Source organism: Alligator sinensis, unplaced genomic scaffold (assembly GCF_000455745.1).
Source record: "Alligator sinensis unplaced genomic scaffold, ASM45574v1 scaffold47_1, whole genome shotgun sequence".
In the NCBI taxonomy this organism is placed as follows: Eukaryota; Metazoa; Chordata; order Crocodylia; family Alligatoridae; genus Alligator; species Alligator sinensis.
The window spans coordinates 449824-456408 of NW_005842629.1; the positions used below are offsets into that span (position 1 = coordinate 449824).

The 6585-nt window shown below is 45.6% G+C and overlaps 1 protein-coding gene across 1 annotated transcript in view; it reads right to left on the reverse strand.

Moving 5' to 3' along the window:
• Positions 1 to 6585, reverse strand: part of CUNH14orf132 (chromosome unknown C14orf132 homolog) — a 169334-nt gene that overhangs the window by 162329 nt on the left and 420 nt on the right. The window lies entirely within an intron of this gene.

The window sequence follows — 6585 nt, forward strand, 5'->3', positions numbered from 1 at the left end:
CCCGTGCTGGTTTCCCCTCAGCATAATTTGTCCTGCCGGGCTCTCGCAAATGTGAGCCTTGATAATTTTTTCAAAGACTTTGCCAAGGATGGAGGTGAGACTGACTGGCCTATAGTTGCCTGGGTCCTCCTTCCTCCCCTTCTTGAAAATAGGGACCACATTGGCCCTTTTCCAGTCCTCCAGGACCTGGCCCGTGCGCCATGAGTGTTCAAATATTCCCGCCAGTGGCTGTGCAATGATGTCGGCCAGTGCCTTCAGTACCCTCGGATGGAGCTCATCCAGGCCTGCTGACTTAAACACATCCAGTTCCTCCAAGTGCCTCTGCACCATCTCAGGGTCTATGCTTGGTAGTCTAGCGCCTTGCTGCTGCCTCTCTACAACTCCAGTGAGAGACTTGTCGTGCCCCTCGCTTAGGAACACTGAGGCAAAGAACTCGTTGAGGAGTTCAGCATCACTACAGCTATGGCCAAAAGCCTTCTTCAGTGAGAGTAAAACTAGGTCTTGAGTCAAATATTGGCTCAACACCTATAAAACACAGGACCCAGTCCTGAATCCAGTTCTTCATTCCCTAAAAACCTAAAATCTCTCCCATACTATAAACAAAGAGTAATATATCTACTATTGATCAGGAGGTCTCCTTCATGAAGGATGGAGGAGGCATACATGGTGAACTGAAGGCTGTTTGTCATAGCTTTACCTCTATCCCTTTGCACTGCCTACCCTTCCTCTTTTGGATTTTATCTCTTGCTTTCACCCTATTTTCTCAGTTAGCATGTATCTCTAGCAGGAGATGAATGAGTAGGTCTGAGCATACATCAGTTTTCTCCATGCTTCTTAAAAAATGGAGTCCTATCACTCTCTCTCAACATGGTCCCTTTGTATGACAGAGAAAGGACTATGCAAGAGAGAAGTATTTTTTCCGTCTATAATTCAAATATTTTTCTTTTCTCTTCCACTTAACACCACAGATATACAGAGTTGTTACACTGCCTACAACTGGGTTTTAAACATTTATTTTTCATGTGGTTAAAAAATAATGTAATCAAATGCCAAACAATTCTCTACAGATTGGTTTCTAATGATAATTCATGCTCTATGGAAAGTGTGCTCATGCTGACTAGTGCCTTATTCTGTCAGTAGCTCTATTCTGTCAGGACCTTCAGAGTGGAGTGGGGAATAATAAGAGATCAAGGATAAGGATCCCACTCTTTCACAGCTCCCAGAAGGGCAAGTTACATTTGCAGCTCAAGGAAGGCATGGTAGGGATGGAGAAGCTATGCCCATGGCTATCCCTGAATGTAAACACCATGTAGTAATGTTGAGCCTGAAGGAAAGGAAAAACTGCTCTTCACAAAGGGCTTGCTTGTATTTTCTAAAATACTGATCCAGAATCTCTGAGATCCATTCTGCCCACTCTTTTGAAAGCACTGCTTTTTGATACAGTGCATTTGCAGCATAGACATGCTCTTAGTTAGCTCTATATTTATTTTTTCATTATGTAGTACATCAGTGACAAAACATTAGGTGCATAATCAATAAGTATATTAAATAAATACATGAAGAGTCAAGAAGCTTTCCTTATGCTATTTTGTTACACTGGGAAATTTTCTTTTTGAGGGTATAATTGGTAGACAATATTATTTTTGGTGTGTACACACATATACTTACACACGTGCACGTGCACACACACCACAATTTCTTCTATACAACTCTCACCGTGAGATAATTTTTTTATCTCCATTGATGCAAGCAAATTAAAATCAGGATCTGCCACAGTGAAGAAAAGGTTATCACATTATCAGCCCCTGAGAGGTTTGTTGGTATCTTCTGCAAAAAGTAGGACAGTGACCTGTTATACACTCTACAAATGCAAACCAACAACATCCAAGCAGACTAATTGTGTCAGAAGCAGGTGGAAAGGGACTATTTGAAGTCACCTTGAGACAAATATAAGCAACAGTCTTAGTAAACAAGGACAGGTCCCAAAGATATTTACTTGGGCTGTAATCTTAACCCTACTGAAAGAAAAAAAAACGGAGAATGTGCTGGGCCTGTTTTTCTTGTCACTGGGATGGAAAAAGTCAACAAACATTTTAACATATTTTCATTTTTGGGAAATAGGTACAAAAGAAGTGTTGTTTTAAGCAATGTGGTAATGGTAAAAATACAGAAAGCACTGGAACAGAATTGGCATCTAAGAATCACATACCTATGAATTATCATTCCTTACCATGAGTTGGAGTGTTTAGGGATAAAGACATCATTGGCAAAAACAAAGCTTAAAAAACCTTGATTGTCTACAGCAGGGGCAGGCAATTATTTTGGGGGGAGGGCCGCTTACTGAGTTTTGGCAAGCCATCGAGGGCTGCATGACAGGCAGCCAAGGGCAGATAAATATTAATTCTCTAAATTTTTTAGGGGCCCCGTGGGTCAGATAGAATGGCCTGGCAGGCTGCATCCAGCCCGTGGGTCGCATTTTGCCCAACCCTGGTCTACAGCCATAAATAGACCTTGTCTTTGGAGCAGGATCACCTGTGCCAGGATGTGTTCCAGTACACTGGGAGACATAGACATCAACTGTTGTGCCAACCTGGAGTGAGGCAGCTTGATAGGTACATGCAGAGACTCTCCTGGTGGCCCATTCCCAAGGCATGCCTCTGCAAGCAGGGAAACCTGGGCAGGTACTCCTGGGGCTTCAGGGGCATGATCCTGCAGGAGAATTCCTAGGGCATGTAGGATCAAGCCTGTGAAGTCCCAGCAGTGCCTACATGGGGAGCCTGGAGGGGGCAGGAAGCTCTGTTCTGCACCCACAGTTATAACACATCTGAGATTACTGTCAGAGATTACATGTACACCAGGTACTTGTTGTCTTTCATGCACCATACAGTGAAAGTATTCAGATTTTTATGAATGGGGCTGTTATTGCTAATGGCAGAAATTCAGGGAAGAAAGGAACTGTGTGAATTAGGAACTGTGCAAATTACTGTATGTTTTCTCACTTTACCTTATGTATCATTTTCTTCACTCTCCACTCCTGAGGAGTTACCCTTTGTGGTCTGTAACTTTCCTCTTCAGGAAGGTCACTTGATGCAATCTGGCTTTTTGAAGAAGTAAAATTGTTGGCCTCTAGAGCAAACAGCCAGAAAGAAGTTCAGACCAAGCACAGCGTGACTCTGGCCTTCCTTGGACAATAAAGCTCCTTTTAGTCTAGTAATCTTGGAGTAGTAGTTATTTGGGGGCTACCTGGTTTTTGGGGTTTTTTTTCCCAATTTAAAGAATTCCATAGTCCTTTCTTGCAAGCTTTGTCTCCCACTCCTTGAAACAGAGGAATGACAAAATATTTTTCTTCACTTCATTCCTCCCCAGTATCCTTCTATAGTCTGCCTATCTCTAGTCCTCTTTTCAGATTGTTCTTCCTGACATTCTGATTTAAAAATTTACTCCAGACCTCTCTAGACTAGGGAAGTCTGGCTTCCCCAACTCATAGCACCATGGTTTCTTCCCCAGGGTGTGCTCCCCAGAAAAATGCAGCTATGCCTGGGTTGTAGTCCCTTTAAACAAACCATCCTACCCTTTCACCTAACCTCACTTTAGTTTGACACCAACAGGATTAATTCTCAGAAACACTGCAGAATTGGGCTGTCAGTAAACAAGGAGACAAAACCTCTGTAATGGCTCTACCTGCTTCCAAATGTAGATCAGTGTTTACAACATCTTTAGCTCCTTCAGATGAACTGAAGGTCTGCAGTATTCTTGAAACAATAAAAGTTTTGCATTTCAGTGACAGGGAAGAAACCAAAGAGTACAGGTGAAATATAGCCGCTCACCAGTATGTGAGTACTGGTGGTCCAGGGCTGTTATTTGTTATTTCCAAAGAAGGAAGTTTCCTTTTCTGAAGGCAAAACAAGAGAACTGAGCAGGAATTACATAAAATGTTTAAAAATGGTTTCTATTAAAGGCAGGCATGTAAAGGAAGATGTTCGCGCCAATGTATATTAAACCGTTTAGATTTTAGTGCATCTACAACTACACAGCAGGAAAGTCACATTAACTTCAGTGTTCTTCAGAGGTTCCCTTTTTCTAAAAATGTTATGGATACTATGAGAATAGAATGGTTTATACAGCAAAGTGAATGACAAGCAGGTATACCCCTAAGTTAAATGAAAGCACAACTGCTTAATTAAATGTATATGTGAAGCTAACTATGCACTGAATAAAAGCACATTTTACTAATAACTCATACTTTACTGACTCTTGGGGCACGTCCACACAAGCACGCATGTGAGCTTTGTGGCACCTCAAAGGCTTTTGAGATGCCACAAAAAGCACCCCACACACGTGACTTGGTTCTCCGTACTGCTTATTTACAGTGTGGAGCCAAACAGATATCAGGAAATCCCAGGATCAAAAAAAAAAAAGTGCGCTAAAAAAAGCAGCATGGCACATGTGGCAGCAGCATGAGATCCCTGAAAATGGAGCCTGGTTGGCCAAAGCCGCACTCCAGCTGCTGGCCAGGCTCTGCATACCCAGATTGCTGCCGCTGGAGCCCCTGGAGTGCCCAGGAGCCCAGGTAAGTCTGCTGGGGCAATTTGCCATGCACCATAGCACACGTGCAGGGGCATTCCCCAGGGACAACTAGCAGTGGCATAACTATGTGCTGCTGCTATTTGTCCCCAGGGAAACACACATGCACACTCATCTGGATGTGCCCTTGGTTCCCATATTGCTCTGCAGCCCACTTCTTTCTTGAACTGACTAGTGGTTATTCACACAGACTGTCCCATTGACTTCATTTTGAGACCTCACATGAATTAGTACTGAGACTGAGTGTTTAAGATTCCCAGCCTCTTGGACTGGATTTGATTCCTTTTCTAAGGCTTTCCTTGCTTGCTGAAAGGAAAAAACAGCACTAAGAATATGTGGCAATGCAAGTAGGCAGCTTTATTGAGCAGCATCTCCTTTAGACATTGCTACAAATGTTAGATTAGATTAATTTGGACCTGCTAAACATGAAATCAGCTTGGTTGGCTGCTACTAGCTCAATGCTGCAAAAACAAAAATTGCAGACAGTATAGTTGCATCCTTGTCCTAAGCTTCTTTATCAAGCACCTCAGAGACCTTATTAAAACTGATACTGATTTTTTCAGTGCTGCTCATTTGTCTACTGAAGCATTCATAAAAAGGGGTGGGGGGGAAATCACCCAGGAATTAAATAGTTGTTTTTCTTCAAATAATTTTTTTAACTTGCCACTTTGATAGATTTTGTTATTTATCTGCCAGAAACTGCAACTACTGTTTTTGCTGATTATAACTAAAGCACAGTTTTCAAAACACGTGTGTCTCAGTTATACTGAGAAGGTAATGGTGATAACTGCCCATGCAGATGGTTAATTAGTGGCGCAGACAATCATGAAACTACTATATATTTAAATTCCCTGATTCTGTAAAGACATATGTATGTGCTAACTCAGGGGTGGGCAAAATATGGCCCCTGGCATCCAGCCCACCAGGCCATTCTATCTGGCCTGCGGGGGCCCTCTAAAATTTAGGCACTTACTACCTGCCGGTGGCTGCCTTCTAAAAGCTGACCAAGTGCCAGTGCGTCCCTACAAAAAGCTCACAAGGGGCCAGGGGGGGGAGCCACTGGCTGCAGGAGGCGCCAACTATAGCACCAAGCAGCTCAGGCTCTGGTTGCTACGCGACCAATCCAACCCCAACCTGTCCTGCCCCATCCCACCCCACCCCACCGCCAGCAGATTGGGAGCTTCAGCCTAGCTGCAGAAGCTGGTGCCCCTCTGGCTTTTCCCCAGCCTTCCCTCTGTCTGAGAGTGGAAATTCAGGTAAGAATGGGGGAGGAGCATGGGGAATCACCAGCAATCGCCCCACTCCATGGGGCTTGCAAGACACGGGCTCCATGCCTCTACGTGCTGCTCCCAGCTAGAGTGCCAAGAGCACCATGTGGAGGCATGGAGCCAGCCCAGCCTGATGGCACAGGACTTCCCACAGCTCCTGGCACTCTAGCATGCCACTGCGTCAGGCCAGGCTCGCTCTGTGCTGCAACGTGTGGGTCCCAGCCTGGGGCGGGAATTATGTGCTGCTGGGTTGGCTCCATGATGCATCATGCAGGTCCCGGCCATGCAGGGGGTGGTGGGAGCTTGGAGCTCAGGTGGGCAGACTGTGGGTGTGAGGGAGGGTGGGGGTGTGTGGTGACCCCCTACACATGCACCTCCCCCCGCCATGGTGGACAGCCCCTGCTGCTGGCATGGTGGACAGCCCTACAACTCTGGCTAACACTGCACATGACAACAAAGAGCTCCCAGCACCACTGAGGGAAGCCCCACACAATGGAGCTGGCTGCCTTCCCTGCCACGCGCAGCTGCCGGGCACTCTGCTGCATGTGGCAGGGAGTCCTGCCATCTGGTTCTGTGGTGGCAGCCGACTCCATCACCTGGGGATTCCCCTGGTGGTTCAGGAGTGCCAGGAGCTGCACATGCACCATGGGGAGCCCTACACAATAGAGGTTGGCCAGCCTGGCCCCGCCCCTTGTCACCATGTGCAGCTCTGGCCAGAGCCACACACTGCTGG